This window comes from Gopherus evgoodei, chromosome 6 (assembly GCF_007399415.2).
Source record: "Gopherus evgoodei ecotype Sinaloan lineage chromosome 6, rGopEvg1_v1.p, whole genome shotgun sequence".
Classification (NCBI taxonomy): Eukaryota; Metazoa; Chordata; order Testudines; family Testudinidae; genus Gopherus; species Gopherus evgoodei.
Genome location: NC_044327.1, coordinates 41,600,816 through 41,618,746, shown reverse-complemented (window position 1 = coordinate 41,618,746; position 17,931 = coordinate 41,600,816). Strand labels below are relative to the sequence as shown.

Here is a 17,931-nt window from a genome sequence, read left to right as displayed (position 1 = left end):
CAGCAGACTGTGAAGAACTCTGGGACAGAACATCATCCTCATCTTTATGTTGTTAATTAGTTAGTAGGAAACAGGCAGGAGGCCAGTTTTCATTTTTATCCCTGGTTAGACGTGCCAGTCATTCAATGCACTCAGGATTTTTAAGCACTCCTGCTTGTTCTTCAGAGAGAGGAATATAACATACACACAAATTAATTTTAAATAAACCATTTCTGGTAGTGGGGGGGAAGGGCAGTCACATTTCCATACCACATAAACAAATTGAAGATTAGGTTACCTTGGTCCGTGTGCTTGTGTATTTTTAAAATCATACTCTGTGGATCAAGTACAAAGGATGTGGGGTAGTACAGGAGATTTGTTCATGCATGCGGTGGTGGCTTCTGTGTTTAAGGAATTAAATGTACAGAACAACATTTTACGTTGTCTCCCAATCTTGTCATTACTTGCTGAGTTTAGAGGAGAGAAAACAGCAACGGAATGCATTTACTGTATTTACTTTTTCAGCTATAGTTTTTCATGTGATCAGTATATTTGCACTTCCTGGAAAACAAGGAGCTATATGAAACTTGAAGATTCAGTTCAATGCACCTCTGTGCTCAAAACTGCCTGTAAATACATAAAATTAACTTGGAAAAGTGGATGTAAAAATGAAATTGGACACATTAGATCATTCATGAATGATTTCATACAGGATTAATTTTGAAAAAATGGGATCTGCGATTAATAAAGCTCGTCTGTTACTCTAACATGGCTGAAAAATGTAAACAACATACAACATTATATATATAGGTCACCTGTACCAGAGAAATTAATCCCATTTTATCTAGTTTTATTATTCAGTGCTTGCTTCTGGGTTCTCTCATACTGGTTTACCAAAAAAGCTTAGACCAAAAGTTCTTTTAATGCACTTTTGAATAAATAAGACTCTGAACTAAACCCCTAAATATGCATATCCCATAGGAAAGCTGGATCTGGATCCAAAGCTAAACTTTGCAACTAGGGGCTGTTTAAATTGCTTTCTGTAAAAAATCTTGGATTGTCAGCAGCATAGTCTAACCAAATCAAAAGGATGAGTCCTCGACTGTTCTATCAAACATTTGTGCCTTCATTTACACCCAGGCTCATATTTTGATTTAGCATGTCATAAAGCAAACGACAATACTCTCCTTTTTAATTTGTTGGATACTTGTACTGTCTACAGCTTCCTATCAATCTAGAAACATATTCCAACAAAATGATTATAAAGAGAGTGCAAGGACATTTTATTCCAGCTCACAACTTCATCTGAGCTCAAAATAAATATGGTTCTATACTGGTGCAGATAATATTGTTTTGGACTTCTTCCTCTTGTTATTCAATCTTTCATCCAGCAGAAACACAAGGCATTTCCACTCAATGTTTATTTCAAGCCAGATACAAAAACTATACCATTCAAAAGTTTTTCAAAGCAAATCCAAGCACTGCATTAACAACAGGCTACTGCAATAAAAGCAACTTTATAAAATTTACAACTAGCTTAACAGTTTTGAAACTTTTTCTCTCTCTTTCCCCCCATCTTACCCGTGGCAGGAGCTGCAGGGGTGTGGGGGAAGACTACTACCAAAGCGTAGAAGTGACTAAAAGAATCAGACCTTAAATCTGGTGATGAATATCGATCAATGGAATTAAGTCCTTCTTTTTCGCTACTAACTAAAGACCTGTGTCCAGACATTTTTCTCTGAAGAGGAAGGGACCTTTCCTCCCATTCTGTATCATGTTTCTTTTACAGCTGGCATCTTTGGAGGAGTTCGCAATACCATTCATGTGAATGAAACGGGTGGATCTTAATGGATGTAATAACAGCAAGGCCACTGCAAAAGCCACAGGGACAGCTAAAACAAATCAGCTATTACACAAATTAGCAATAGGAGTTGGAAAAAACATTATTTGTGCTTTGACCCTGCCATGCTTTGACCCTTGTTCCCCAAGGAGACAGGATTTTGCATATTCAAAGTTGTGACATTTTTTTGGAATGCCTTGTCATTTTTTTCAGAACGGCAAGATTAGATCCCTGTTGTGATGCTTCTGCTGACACATTTTTGGTCTTTATACAGTTTTTATACAGTGGCTGATAGCTTTATTACTACTTCCTTAGCCATTAATCAATTCTAGTTTAGAAGGTGCAACTGCCACTATGTTTGTGTTCCCCTGTGGTTTTAAACCAAGGGTGACATTGAAATAGGGTTGGCTACTATTGTAAACAAAATAATTTCCCCCAAATTTGGACAGTTGCTTTTATTATTATTGTTTGGTCATTTGAAAAGCAGACAGGAGGGAAAAAGCCTGTTGCTGATTCATTAAAAATTAGTGAGAAGCAGGTGTGTAATTGGAATATAAAGTAAAACTTGATTGTCATTTTGTCAAATGTGTGATTTGCATCATGCCCAGCACCATGATATCTGAATACATGTAAAAACTATACAATCATTGTTGGTTGTGTATTGCCTGTGACGATCATGACTGATCATGATTTAATCATTGTGTTGCAGTAGTTTCCAAAGGTCACAGTCAGGATTGGGGTAAACAAAGATACAGCTCCTGTCCCAAAGAGCTTACAATCTAATAGAGTAACATTAAACATTAATAAATATGAAGTCTTACATTGTTGGGGTTTGTTGTTGTTGTTTTTGAAGATAATATGTGTCTGAGATACTACTTTTTTCAAACACATACACTGTTAGAGCCCAATCTCTCTCCCATTGTGGTTTATGTGAATTTTAACTTTGACAGTTACAGGAGCCAAAGCAGCACCTATAATTTATCCACAAATTGGAGTAATTGGGAATGCTCCTGTGAGTAAGAAAGCATGCAGAATTTGGCCCTAAGTTTACAAGCAAATTGTTACAACGATACTGTAATATATTTTTATCTAACAACTCTGGAAATAATTTCATTAGAACATGGAAAATTAAATTCTTTGCACCCATTTTTTTACTAGCAGTTAATTATATTTCCACACAAAGATAAAACAACCACCTCCCCACCCTCACCCCCAGTGTGAACACTTTCATGCTTTGGGAAAGTTTGGACCTCATGTTTAATTTTACTTTTGGGTAAGGGTTTTGCTGCTGTTGTCATTATGTTTATTACCAAACATAGATAATACAGTAATTGATCTAAAATATATTCTAACGAATCAGGTTCACCTGCACTCTAAGGAAAAATACTAGCACCCAGTTTGGCTGTGTTACATATTACTGAAGTCTTGAAGGAACAAGTGGTTCCTCAATTACTAACCTATTCTTAAAAGTTATTTAAATAGCAGACATTTCATGCAAGCAGCCAAAACAGCTGATGATTAAAAGACCACAAAGGAAGAAGTGGTGCTGTGCCTACTTGTATATCTTAGCAGAGAAAGGATTTCCTCCAGAGCACAGTTCTTGGCTGCAACACAGTGGTTGTAAAAGTTAAACCTATAGCCTTAGTTACAGTAAACTTGATATTCTAAGGACTTCTAAGGCAAGTGAGATCTGTTGAAATCAGACATGATTACAGAAAAGAGCAGATTTTGACTTAAAGAAGAGAAAGACCTTTGTTACACAACCTGAAACAAACCCCAGAACAGGTGAAACTGGCTTTACCTGGGTTTGTTTTTTTTAATAAACACAGAACTTGAACCAGATATTTTAATCTTCTGGCGAATCCCACCTGAATTTCAAGTGAACCTGGTCCAGGTTTTTTATTTTGCATGGAAATCATATGAAATTCAGCAGTTTTACATGGCAAGCCAGATAAATCTTGGCAATTCTGACAGAGTTGTGTAATGAATTTTGAAGTACATTCAAATAGTCTGAGAATGAAGTAAATGACGGACTCTCAAAGATTCCATAATAGCCAGCTTGAGAATGGAAACATGCAGAGTATCTCCAGTTGGCCCTTTGCCCTGACTCTCACTCCAACATGCCACTCTCTCCTGCTATGTGAGAAGTAGCCAGCCTGCAGCGGTTTCAGAAGGGGATGATGAAACACTTTTGCATTACATCATGCAGTTGTGGATTGCATTGTGGAATAGTTTCCTTGCTCACTAGAAGCGCTGTACAAGCAGCCTCCCAAAATAAGAACAAAGCTCTCACAGCTCACTTCTTCGGATGCATAGAATGGAACACACAGACAGGAGATATTTATACATACAGAGAACATGAAAAGGTGGAAGTAGGCATACCAACAAGAAGAGTCTAATCAATTGAGATGAGCTATCAGCAGGATAAAAAACTTTTGAAGTGATAATTAAGATGACCCATAGAAGGTGTGAGGAGAACTTAACATAGGGAAATAGATTCAATTAGTGTAATGACCCAGTCTCTGTTTAGGCCTGAGTTAATTGTATCTAATTTGTATATTAATTCGAGTTCAGCAGTCTCTCTTTGGAGTCTGTTTTTGAAGTTTTTTTGTTGCAAAATTGCCACCTTCAAGTCTGTCACTGAGTGGTTAGAGAGGTTGAAGTGTTCTCCCACTGGTTTTTGAATGTTATGGTCAGGGCCGGCTCCAGGCCACAGCACGCCAAGCACGTGCTTGGGACGGCACGCCGCAGGGGGTGCTCTGCCAGTTGCCAGGAGGGTGGCAGGCGGCTCCAGTGGACCGCCCGCAGGCATGCCTGTGGAGGGTCCGCTGGTCCCGCGGCTCCGGTGGAGCATCCGCAGGCTACTTGCGAGAGGGTCCACCGGAGCCGCGGGACCGGCAAGCGGCAGAGCACCCCCTGCGGCGTGCCACCGTGCTTGGGGCGGCGAAATTGCTAGAGCTGGCCCTGGTTATGATTCCTGATGTCAGATTTGTGTCCATTTATTCTTTTGCATAGAGACTGTCTGGTTTGGCCAATGTACATGGCAGAGGGGCATTGCTGGCACATGATGGCATATATGACGTTGGTAGATGTGCAGGTGAACGAGCCCCTGATGGCGTGGCTGATGTGATTAGGTCCTATGATGGTGTCACTTGAATAGATATGTGGACAGAGCTGGCATCGGGCCTTGTTGCAAGGATAGGTTCCTGGGTTAGTGTTTATGTTGTATGGTGTGCGGTTGCTGGAGAGTATTTGTTTCAGGTTGGGAGGCTCTCTATAAGCGAAAACTGGCCTGTCTCCCAAGATCTGTGAGAGTGAGGAATCATCTTTAAGGATAGGCTGTAGATCTTTGATGATGCGCTGGAGATGTTTTAGTTAGGGGCTGTAGGTGATGGCTAGTGGCATTCTGTTATTTTCTTTGTTGGACCTGTCCTGAAGTAGGTGGCTTCTGGGTACTCTTCTGGCTCTGTCAATCTGTTTTTTCACTTCAGCAGGTGGGTATTGTAGTTTTAAGAATGCTTGATAGAGATCTTGTAGGTGTTTATCTCTGTCTGAGGGATTGGAGCAAATACGGTTGTATCTTAGAGCTTGGCTGTAGACAATGGATCGTGTGGTGTGTCCTGGATGGAAGCTGGAGGCATGTAGGTAAGTATAGCGGTCAGTGGGTTTCCGGTATAGGGTGGTGTTTATGTGACCATCGCTTATTAGCACAGTAGTGTCTAGGAATTGGACTGCTTGTGTGGATTGGTTTAGGCTGAGGTTGATGGTGGGATGGAAATTGTTAAAATCATGGTGGAATTTCTCGAGGGCTTCTTTTCCATGAGTCCAGATGATGAAGATGTCATCAATGTAGTGCCACTGACTTGAAGGTGTATATTGTCTTTGTCAGCCTTTTTGATTATGATGTTCTTGAGGCTGTTGATGGCATTGTGTTCAGCACGGCTTAGGTTATGGGGTAAGTGATACTGCTTTCTCAGTCCGTGCACGTTGACGGAAGCAATCTATATAGAAGTCAAGTCTGTTGTTTCGACCCTCAGGAGAAGTCCATGCAGAAGCCTTTTTATAGACTTGACTTCTACATAATAATAGACTTCTAATAAGCGATGGTCACATAACACCACCCTATACCGGAAACCCACTGACCGCTATACTTACCTACATGCCTCCAGCTTCCATCCAGGACACACTACATGATCCATTGTCTACAGCCAAGTTCTAAGATACAGCCGTATTTGCTCCAATCTCTCAGACAGAGATAAACACCTACAACAGGAGCTACCCTTCATGGCCACAGAAAATATCATCATGGCCATGGTGAAAGCAGGGGGTAATCTCCAGGATTGCCATGAGAAGATACGCATTCTTTCCCAGCAGGCAGCTGCTGTTGTGAAACAGGAAGGGGGAGATAATGACCTCATTGCTCGGATCCGTGCTGATCCCTACTTCAGCCCCATCCATGGACAACTGGAAAGCCTCTTGGAGTCCACCTCCTTCACTGGACGTGCTTCCCAGCAGGTGGCGAGATTCCTGAAGGAGGAAGCTCGCCCAATGCTGACCCCCTACCAAAGCAAGATGGGTGTGAAAATGGAGCTGGCACTTTAGGCTGGGCTTGTGGATGTATAGGGATCTGGGTGATATTAAAAGCCTTAATAAACCAAAAAAAAAAAAAAGATCTCTATCAAGCATTCTTAAAACTACAATACCCACCTGCTGAGGTGAAAAAACAGATTGACAGAGCCAGAAGAGTACCCAGAAGCCACCTACTTCAGGACAGGTCCAACAAAGAAAATAACAGAATGCCACTAGCCATCACCTACAGCCCCCAACTAAAACCTCTCCAGCGCATCATCAAAGATCTACAACCTATCCTTAAAGATGATTCCTCATTCTCACAGATCTTGGGAGACAGGCCAGTCCTCCCTTATAGAGAGCCTCCCAACCTGAAACAAATACTCACCAGCAACCGCACACCATACAACATAAACACCAACCCAGGAACCTATCCTTGCAACAAAGCCCGATGCCAGCTCTGTCCACATATCTATTCAAGTGACACCATCATAGGACCTAATCACATCAGCCACGCCATCAGGGGCTCGTTCACCTGCACATCTACCAACGTCATATATGCCATCATGTGCCAGCAATGCCCCTCTGCCATGTACATTGGCCAAACCAGACAGTCTCTATGCAAAAGAATAAATGGATAAAAATCTGACATCAGGAATCATAACATTCAAAAACCAGTGGGAGAACACTTCAACCTCTCTAACCACTCAGTGACAGACCTGAAGGTGGCAATTTTGCAACAAAAAAACTTCAAAAACAGACTCCAAAGAGAGACTGCTGAACTCGAATTAATATGCAAATTAGATACAATTAACTCAGGCCTAAACAGAGACTGGGAATGGTTGGGTCATTACACTAATTGAATCTATTTCCCTATGTTAAGTTCTCCTCACACCTTCTATGGGTCATCTTAATTATCACTTCAAAAGTTTTTTTATCCTGCTGATAGCTCATCTCAATTGATTAGACTCTTCTTGTTGGTATGCCTACTTCCACCTTTTCATGTTCTCTGTATGTATAAATATCTCCTGTCTGTGTGTTCCATTCTATGCATCCGAAGAAGTGAGCTGTATCTCACGAAAGCTCATGCTGAAATAAATTTGTTAGTCTCTAAGGTGCCACAAGTACTCCTGTTCTTTTTGCAGATACAGACAACACGGCTGCTACTCTAATAACCAGTCACATGAAACTGGTATTTTTCTTAGGGTTTCCAACCCTCCAGGATTTTCCAGGAATTAAAAATTAATCTTTAATAAAAGATTATATCATGTGATGAAATGTCCAGGAATACATACAACCAAATTAGCAACCCTAAAATTCTGCAAAAGGCCATGAAAAGAAGCTGCAGATTTTGGATTTGAATTTGTTCAAAGTCTGAAGCTATTGGATCCCAAGTTTTGATTTGGGCCTATTTTACTGTAGTTACATTTTTGATGGCAAGCATGAAGGTGGATACATTAGCAATTGAACTCTCCCCAGGGTATTTTTTTCTTCATTCATGATGATAGTCTAAAGTATGTTTTTTTTAACACCAGCAAACTTCTAGCTGAGGGGGGGAAAATGGCAAATAATTCTAACTGTTCTAATAAACTCATGTTTGATTACTATATAACCTAAAAGTGGCAGAGGATGTGGAATATGTACACTTTGCTTCCTCACCTGTTTTCACAGAAAAACAGAAGTAAATGTTTAGAAAGATGAATACAAACCTTCCCACCTGGCATCACATGGAATTAACATTTTTCTCATTCCACAATTGCATTTTTGCCGAGTAAGATTAATGTTTGTGGTGTCATAAACAAAAGAACTGCTCCATAAATTACAACATAAACATCTTAAAGTACTTTAGATGTTTAAACTACGTGTGAAATCTGTCATCCAAAGGTTATAGACACTTTCATAATGCTGTGACATAGAGTTTGTTGGTCAGAGACTAAATTTTATTTCCTGTCCCTGCTCATCTGCCATGGGTCACGTAAAAGAATAATACTCCTATCACACAACAGGGATTCTAGTTATACTATTACCTCTTCCTTTAAAAAAAAATCCCAAATACAATGAAACATGATATCATTCATAAATAACTACTATAACAAACGAATGGAGATATCTAGGACTATCTGACTCCCTGGCAGATGACGATTATTCAGATGCTTACTTAATACCTGTTAGTTATGACTGTCCCTGAATGAACCTCAGTGGCTTTCTGATCCCATGGCTGCTTCTTATTCTAAACAGTTTTTTCTGCAGTAGCTTCTTCAGCTGCTACAGTGGATCTGCATTACGGAGCCTGCATTTGCTGCTCCTGGTATTTTTCAGTGATACATGACTGGACTGGGTGGGCACTTACTCCTAATTACTGACTTACTTCAGTGGCTGTTCTCACATCTTCATGTTTGGATATGGTTGTAAACCAATGGGCAGATTCACCAGCCAGAGAAGGCAAAATGTTTAAGTCCTTTTCCTCAAGGCTCCATTTATTAATTAAAAAAGATGCAAATAACTTGGCAACAACAACCACCTTTTTAGCTTTCAGAAAGCTGGAGGAGGATTTGTCCCTCCGCATTCCTGTTATAGTCCCACCCTAGACCAGCCATGTGATAGGCAGGGAAGCTTTTTATCCCTTGTACATTGGGCCATAGGAGTGCCTATATACCTTGTCACAGTGATGTACATGCATTCTGCAGTGTTTGCTTACAAACTGACTTGAGCTTTGGTCTTCAAAAACAACAGACGCAACCAAATTTCCTCCTATGATGTGTTACCTTTCTAGTATGCTTTTTTGCTATAAAAGCCAGAAACTTGCCCCAAATAAGCACATCTATGGCAAGAAGAAAGATATTTACAGAGTTCTTTAAATGTTATCATTTGAATTAACCTATTAAGATGATGGCGTAATCCTGAAATAATATTTGCATAATTTAGAAATACAACTCCGTGTCTGCTCCATAGCTTGCTCCCATGGCTAACTTGAAACCCATCTACACTGCATGAAGAAACATGGGCTAGCACAGTTCTTTGTCGGGGTTAGGGACATCCCTATTATCACTCATTTTATTGCCAGTGTATAAAATATAATAGGCTAGAGACTAAAACACAGACTAAAAGATTGTTCCTTAACATGGTTACAGAACTGTCATGTCCCAACCACACTGGAGATTAAGAAAAAAAAGCTATAACACTGTTCTTTTCCCGTATGTGAGGCTCGTAGGCATAAGGCTTACAACATTGTTTAAACACACAGTTTTAATTTTGTTGTGGTAGAACTGGGTAATAACATGGTTTGATGTGCCACGTGGATGGGGCCAAACCTTGAGTTTAAAATGTGCTTTAGCCCAAGTAGCGATCCAAGCCAAACATGATTTTTTAATCCTGTTTATAAAACATGGTTTGGATCCCTCCACAATGGCCAGACAAATAGTGCCTCAACCAAATGTAAAGTATGCTTAAGAAGGGTTTTAAAACATATTAAGAAGAACTAGGGCCTCATACTAATTTCCCTAGTCATTAGAAACACACTGGCAAAGGCAAATTTATTATCTGGAGGTCTGATTAAACAACAACCTTACAGACAGTTGAAAAGCTTGCTGTACTATCTATAAAGCTATTGACATTGGATGTGATCCAACACTTCACCTAGTATAATGTTCCTAACTCCCTCTGTGGTGAAATTACTTAAAGCTCAGTAGTCCCTGTAAGGCACATCTCTCCCTTGCAGTGAGAGAGGAGTAAATATGCATTCTGTTGCCTCAGGGAGCAGCAAGTGCAGGCACACAGAGGCATGTCATAGGGTGGAACTTACTCCAGCAGTTCTACCTGGGGTATAGTGAGGGTATAATCGTGATCCCAGAGCCTCTCCACCAATGCAATGATCCCCGAGGGGAGTAGGGAGGGAGCAATCTGGACATATACATATGTGCAATGAATGCAGCTGCAACTGGACTTCTGAATACTGTGTGATGGAGAATGGCTTGGGCCCATAACCTCAAAGATATTTAGGCACCCAATTCCTATTGATGTCTTGTGCTCTCTCCCTTCTGCACATCTCCATAAAGGCCAGGCATAATCTGGTCCCTGTTTAAATACAAGCCCAGAAGATTCCAGGACAAGAAAGCCATGATAGCAAAGAGAAGTCCTGCCATGAGGAAGTGGGAGACGTATGGCTTTTTATGAAGATGTTCACATGAATGAGGCTTGTAAGATTTAGTCCTCAATAAATAATTGGAAAAAGTGAGTTACTATTACGATCTGTTCAGCACCTCTACCAGTGATGTGCAAAGGGAAATGCATATTTTCCCCTCTTGGGAAAAGGTTCCAGTATGCCTAGTGACAAAAGAATAAAATCATTAAAGAAAAATACAAATGAATGAAAAAGAAATAGTAGTATACAATTCTTTTAAACTGATATTCCTAGCATAGTTTATCAAGAATCCCCTATGGCTGAGGCAAAAGGATCTAATACAAGAATAAAAGCATACTCAGTATTTAACAACCAGGATACATGTCTATTCTACAGCCTCTCTGCACATGGAATTCCAAGTCATTTCACATGAAAGATTTACAGAATCAGCCCCATAATATTTAATTTTATGTAAATATAAGTCTAATCAAAATTGGCCTTTGTAATGAAGGAAACTACTAATAGACAGGCTGTTGCACATGAAATATGAAACTGATATAAATCCTATTTTATTCTTAATCTGTTATTAGTGGTAGATGATGCACACGCCAAATACAAAAATGCTATTATCTCACAGATGTAGTATGTGAAAAGCAGTCTGTTCCCATAACAACAGGCAATTTTAGACTGTATTTTTCATCATTTCTAGCAGCAAAGATTAGGCTCACAAAATGGAAAATCTGTTTAAAAAAAAAGGTTCAATAATGATTTGTAAGCCACTGTGTATTGTATATTTAAGAAATGGATTTCAAATGCATTCAAATTTATTAACATTTGAGTGCCTTTAAATGAACTAACTAGAGGCATGATCTTGCAAAACCTTACTCACTTGAGAAATCTTGCTTACATGATTAGTCCCACTGGAGAAAACTCACGTGATGCAGGCTCAATCCTGCACAACCTTTTTGTCAAATTCGACTTATTTGTTCGTGCAACTAATTTATTAGATAGATTTGATAAGCCGTAAAAAAGGTCATTTATCCTATCACTGCCATGCCAGTATAAGTAATTGAGAGAATGGCTAAATCATCATGCTTTAGATTAAGGGTGCATTTTTGTTCATAAAGGATTAATAAATGATTAATTTATGTTATAAGGATGCTACATATATGAGAAGTATGTATTATAGACGGCTATAAGAACATCAGTAGATGGTATTAAATGATTATAAGCCATGGATATAACCAGCCTATTGACCTAACACTTTATTAAAACACGTATTAATAATTTTTCATTCTTTAAAACACATATATTAAGGTACCCTTAATATAAAATGTGATCAGAAGGATACATTTTTAGTACACTTCCCAAAAGCAAGAATCTTTTTGTAATTTTGTTAACTGAATTCTCATTACAAAAATACAAATTTATGAAAAAAAAATAGCTTGGCCTAAGCATCAGAAGTTCTGAAATAACACATATGTATATCTTGTTGACTTGCAGATAATTAATATCTTGTGTTTATCAATATAATAAATCGCTTCATGCAATCCAGTGCAAAATGTCCATTCCAAGAACCATAAGTAGGGCACAACTATTAAAGCACATTGGATGCATTCTGTTTTGTCTCTGAGCAGGGCTGGCTCCAGGCACCAGTGAAGGAAGCAGGTGCCTGGAGCGGCCAATAGAAAGGGGCGGCACTCCATCCATTATTGGGACAGCACGTCCAGGTCTGAGGTGGCAATTTGGCAGCAACTCAATCGCTCCGCTTCAGACTTTGGCGTCAATTCAGCGGCGGGCCCTTCACTTCCTCTCTTTTTCTTCGGCGGCACTTTGGTGGCAGCTCAGTTGGATTATTCTTTTTTCTCTTTTTTTTTTCTTTTCACTGCTTGGGCAGCAAAAAAAGCTGGAGCTGGCCCCGTCTCTGAGACCATCTTACCATGCATGCTCCATCTCTATAGTTGTGATAGGCTGTCATGCTCTTGAAGTATGTCCCTAACTTCTGATTAGTTTGAACTAACTCACTGAGGGCATTCTCAAAGATCTTTGCACTTTGATTTAAGCTTGATAAACTTTGGAAAGTGATGTAAGATGTACCTGGTCAGCCCGGCTATTTGATGTTAGCTTGGTATAACTGGGAAGGTCGCTGGATCACCTTATTTTCATTGGGTTAGGTGGGGTTGGATATGCCTACCCTACAAATGAAGGTGTGATTGCAGGACTGGATTGTATTGCCTATGTGTGAACAAACACATAGTAAGAGACAGTCCCTGGCCTGAAAAGTTACAGTTGAAGGCCCTGGTTTTGCAACATGCATGTGCCAGAGCAATTTTATGCATGTGAGTAGTCCCACTAAAATCAAAGAGACTACTAGCATGAGTATAGTTAAAACACTTGCTTAAGTGGCTGGAGGATCAGACCACACAGGATGCAACTGACTAGTAACAAGCAAACAAATGGAGTGGTGGAGGGAAGATTAGGGTAATAGTGACAGGAAGGCATGCTTATATATACAGACTACATGCAAATCTTGCAAGTTTGAAGGTATTTTAAGATATAAATAAAAATGAGACATGTTTTAAATTAACATGGCTTGTAATGTGATAACAGTTCCCCTGCAGTGTTTGCAACCCAAATGTCTTGCACTGTCCTAATGCATGAAAACCAACAAGTGAAATTGACTATAAAATAGACACATCTACCGTCACTGTAAAAAAGGAACCAAGGGCAAAAATTAAAAGCTGAGTGAAGGCAATATTTAACAAACAATATAATAGTGTAAAGTGAAATGAATGTTAGTATGCTTTCAGTTTTAATGATCAAAGGTGATATTTACAAGTAAAGAATACTTTTAACATGACAGTAAGAAGGTGGCTGGCCCTTTAAACAAAAGGCCACTGGGTGTACCTCCACCTGTGACTGATCATCTGGGGGACAGCTGATGCTGGATCAAACTCTTTGGGGACAAGGATCATCTTTTTGTTCTGTTTGTACAGCATCTAGTGGAATTGGGTCCTGGTTCTTGACTAGGGCTCCTTGGCAGTGCTTCAATAATGGTGGCAGCTGGGGTGTCAATCACTTTCTAGAGAAATGAAAGTGACATCACATCTGCCTGTCCTCCTGCGTTCCACCAATCCTCTCTCCCTCAACCCCAGCCCCATCAGTTCTGTCCCTTCAGCCTCATCTCTGCTCCTCCTGAGCTCTTGGGGTTCTCCAGTCCCCTCTCCCAGGCCTGGAGGGCTGTAGCAGGGTCCCCTCTTTCTCTTCCCAGGGCTGGTGCTGCAGGGAGGGAAAGAAGAGGTGGGAGGAGTAGGGCAGCCATCCTATTGCTCATAGAAGGGGACGAAAGGAGAGGCAAGAACAGAGGAGAGGAAGGCGTGGAGCCATTCTGAGCTGCTGGGCTTTTTCTTCTGGCATGTCCCTCCTGTGAGAATGGTGTTGCCTCCAGAGGGGAGATTGGCTGCTCTAGGCCAGGAGGCAGGGAAGTGGGGAAAACACCCAATCAGAGGAGGATTAATATAAATTGTATTTCCTCTACCTGAGAGCTGTTGCAAGCAGGCACACGCTAAGCACTGCTCCTAGGTGTTACCGTGATACAAATAAATAATTATAAAATAATAAATAATTAGTAAGTACCAGCAAGTAGTTCAGTTCTGCTAGAGAGATGTAGCAAATAGGTAGGCTCCTACAGGAGACCCTGGGGCAAGGGAAAGAACCCAGGTTATATAGGATTCTCAGGCAGATGTCCTGTAGACTGTAATCCTGCAGGGAGCAGGCTAGGAATGAGAAGGGAGAGGAGAGGCTTGCCTAACTCCCAGACAGAAGCCCTGTAGAGAGTAATCCAATAGGGAGCAGATAGGCCCCTCCAGAAGCCCCCCAAGGGAAAGGAGACGACTGGTAAATTGAATTGGTGTTTAAATAGTTTCATTTTGAAGAAATAAAACCAAAACCAAAACCCTGAAGAAAGGAGATTAGAATTCTACAGCTGGAGCATGTTCTTTGGTGCACGAGCTGATGAATTAGCCCATTGATTTACAATGACTTATCTTGGAAAAAAACAAACAAGTGAATATTGCTGCTGGGTATGAAGTTTGCTTTTGTTGAAGACATACAGCCAAGTGCTACTGTCAGTGGAATAATTCAAAAGAACAGGGCACATAGGATTTGGTCCATATAGTAGCAATCTGTAACTTTTGAAGAGGGGACTAACGCATAAATTCTACTAGTAAATATACACAACTTTTACCATTCTATTTCCTTTTCACATATGTCAGCTCTATAGAACAGAACCATTCCTGAATAATGCTTGTAAACTAAATCTAATTATTGTTAAATTGTAATCATAGATTCAGAACATGATGGATTTCAATCTTTCTTTGTTTCACTACACAAACATTCAGCATTGACACTGCAAACCATAAGACAAAGTTAAAAAGGGAAACAAAATGATTGGTCTAATTTCACAATTTTTCTCTTTAGCCAAGCTTGGACAGATAACGCATAAGGCCAATTTCACTGGTATGCTTCAGCAGCTTTGGCAATACAAAGTAACTTTAAATATTACAAGAGCAGCAAAAAGCATCCAGAGTAACTGGTGAATCTGGCCCAAAAGGTAGAGAAACTGCAGTACAATCCAGTCCTGCACTCCTTACTCAAAGTTCCTGCTGAAATCAACGGGAAATTTGCCAAAGAAAAAAGTGTTGGATTAAATCATTCTTTGGAAAATCTTTCAGTGTAATCCCACATGGTTGTGAAGAATATATTCTGCCAGCAACTTGAAACAAATTCTTGAAGGGTTTGGAAAGGTAAAATGATGTGCAATTTGTGATGGGAAATTATCATGGGAAAGACATATATATGATAATGTAATTATTTTCCTTAATAACTGTAAACTCCATCTCTTTCAACAAATTGCTGAGGAAGAGGGGTTCTATGCATTTTTGGGGGGGTCTGTTACAGAGATGGTCTTGCTCACTGTCAGTAATAAAATCATTATCCTGTTTGTTCTTAGATCTATTGGCAAACTCAGTTAATTTGTTTTTAAAACAAACTACCTGGAACTGAGACTTCTGTAGTGAGATAATTAGGCTGTACTAAAGACACCCTGTATTTTCTCTTAGCCTAACACCACCAAAATAAATGTCTTGATTTCTCAATGCTACCATAACACACACACCAGCTGAACAGTCAATGCTTTTCTATGAGAAAAAGCCACAGTTTAAACTCTGTTAGAATGAAAGATCAGCAATAAAGGATGGCATAGTAGAGTTTAATGTTAGTTTTGAATAGAAAAATTAGAATAACATTTTTCATTTTAAATCCTATGGTGAGTCATAATATAAGAGGCAGAAAAGGAAAATATATGAGAAAAATTGCTAGATGTCATATTAATACTAACTGCATATACAGAAAAACCTTGTGTTGCAATAAGTATCATCACAGCCATAAAAACATTTAAGCTATTACATCTGAAGGGGGGTGAGGGGAATCTCATACATATAAAACCTCAACTCACTATGTGAGGAGCACAGTTTTCAAGCAGACTCAGGGCTTGTCCTGACAAAACAATCAAACCTTAGTAACAAACCAGGTGAGGCATTTGACATTTCCTACCTGTCAGAAAAATAAACCCAGTGTGCTGAGTGAATAAAGAACCATCACACATACGAATGATTAGTTTTTCCGGGGAGGGGATTTCTACAGCCAACTTCGTTAGGAGAAAAAAAAAAAAGAAGTTGAGTCTAGCCAAGGATACTCCTGTGCCAAGTGTAAACAAGAGAGAGACGTTAAAATGTGAGGTTTGAATTGTTTTATAAAGCAAAATTCACCATGCGAAAGACATGCTTTAAACTTAATCCACCGAGCGGGAGCCTCTCTTCATAGGAGGGAACCTTTGGCAGAGCTCCTTAGGTATCAGGAGCGTGCAGATGGCTCCACGCCCGGAGTCTGGGGGGAGCGGGACCCACACCCGGATCATCCACCCTCTCGCATGCTGAGCTGCTGCATTCCCCACCCCCACTCCGGAAAGTTTAGAGGTCAATAAAAGTCTCTTACCTGTTGATTTTCAGGGCAAATGCCCTTCTGTCAGCTGCGGGTAAAGTGGCCATGCTTGACAGCGTCCCTCGGAATTTAAGATCCCTAGGAGGGTTGAGGCTAGTAATGTCCACCGAGGGCGCTTATTATGTGTATCATACCAAGAGCTAAAGAATGAGTTTCATCTGTCAGTTCTGGGTGGAAACTTCCGCATTTCACCTTCCTCACTGAAATTGGCCAAGTGGGAGGGCTCAGCTACTGACTTACCCTCCAGAGAAAAGCCTGAGCTCTAATTCCGGGGCTCCCCGTGCGCTGAAAATCCAAATACCCCGGAGCTGCCTGGACGATGCGCATCCTTCCCCATCAAGCCCTCCCGTTTTGTAATTCTGACCAGGACCCAAGCCCGCTGCAATTATATAACAGGGACTCTAATGATCCCTTGATAGGCGGCTGGAAATGCAGCGCTCACTCTGAATATAGCTTTTCACCTTGTTAGAAACCCTGCCCGCTTCGGTATTTTTGACTGGTCCAGAGGGGTTCACGCAGGAAGACAGGAATTTAAACAGGCACTAAGGATGGGCTAGTTCCCCCACTGTAACCAGGGAGAGATCAAAGCGTCTGGCTCCCATGCTGTTTGGAAACTCTGTTTGCTAATATTTCGGCTTCCTCTTGCACAACTGGAAGAAAGGAACCTTTGCAGACTCTGAAGTAGGCTGACGCTTCTCAATAGGTGTCACTCTCGCTTGTACTGAAAACAATTTCCAGCGACTCTGGGCTTGCAAGAAAACTATTTGATTAAAGGGACCCTTCCAGTGAGGATCTCTGCGATTCAATTCTGATCCCATCCTTCTTCCGGGGACAAGATATTTCTATGCAGCCTCTTAAGAAAAATTATGGCCATTTTCTAAGTTGTTTCCGTCATTCTTTGTACACAACCACTAAAATCCTTTCTGGGTGTGAATACTTAAAGCTGTAATAGGGGATGATAAAATAGATCCTGTTATTAAATAAATGTGAGGCTCCAATGAGCGGTGGGTACAGTACAACTAAATCCTCAAAGATGATCTTTCCAATCGAGTACAATCTGAAAGATAAACTCTCATTCTGACTTGGAGCCAGGATTACATCAACACAAGAAATAGAAGAGGAAACATTATTCTCCTTCCAGTATGTCCCAATTTCCACTGGATGAGACGATGATGGATCTTTAATTAAAATGCATTTTTACTGGTATAAATGTGTACATATATGTTACAGAATCAAGCTGTACTATGTGTAACAAAAGCGTGAGAGACAGAGACATATACTAGATACTATTGTGCAGTAACCAGAAGTTGGTTCTGTATAGTGGTGTAATTATATTCACTATTCTACTTCTTGTTCCTCCTTC

The 17,931-nt window shown here is 40.3% G+C and overlaps 1 protein-coding gene across 1 annotated transcript in view; it reads right to left on the bottom strand.

Moving 5' to 3' along the window:
* DOCK8 (dedicator of cytokinesis 8) overlaps positions 1–17,228 on the bottom strand; it is a 140,775-nt gene extending 123,547 nt beyond the window's left edge. The window contains 1 exon segment of the mRNA XM_030566193.1: positions 16,563–17,228. The gene's annotated coding sequence lies outside the window, so the exon portion shown is untranslated.
* Positions 17,229–17,931: the final 703 nt, after the last annotated feature.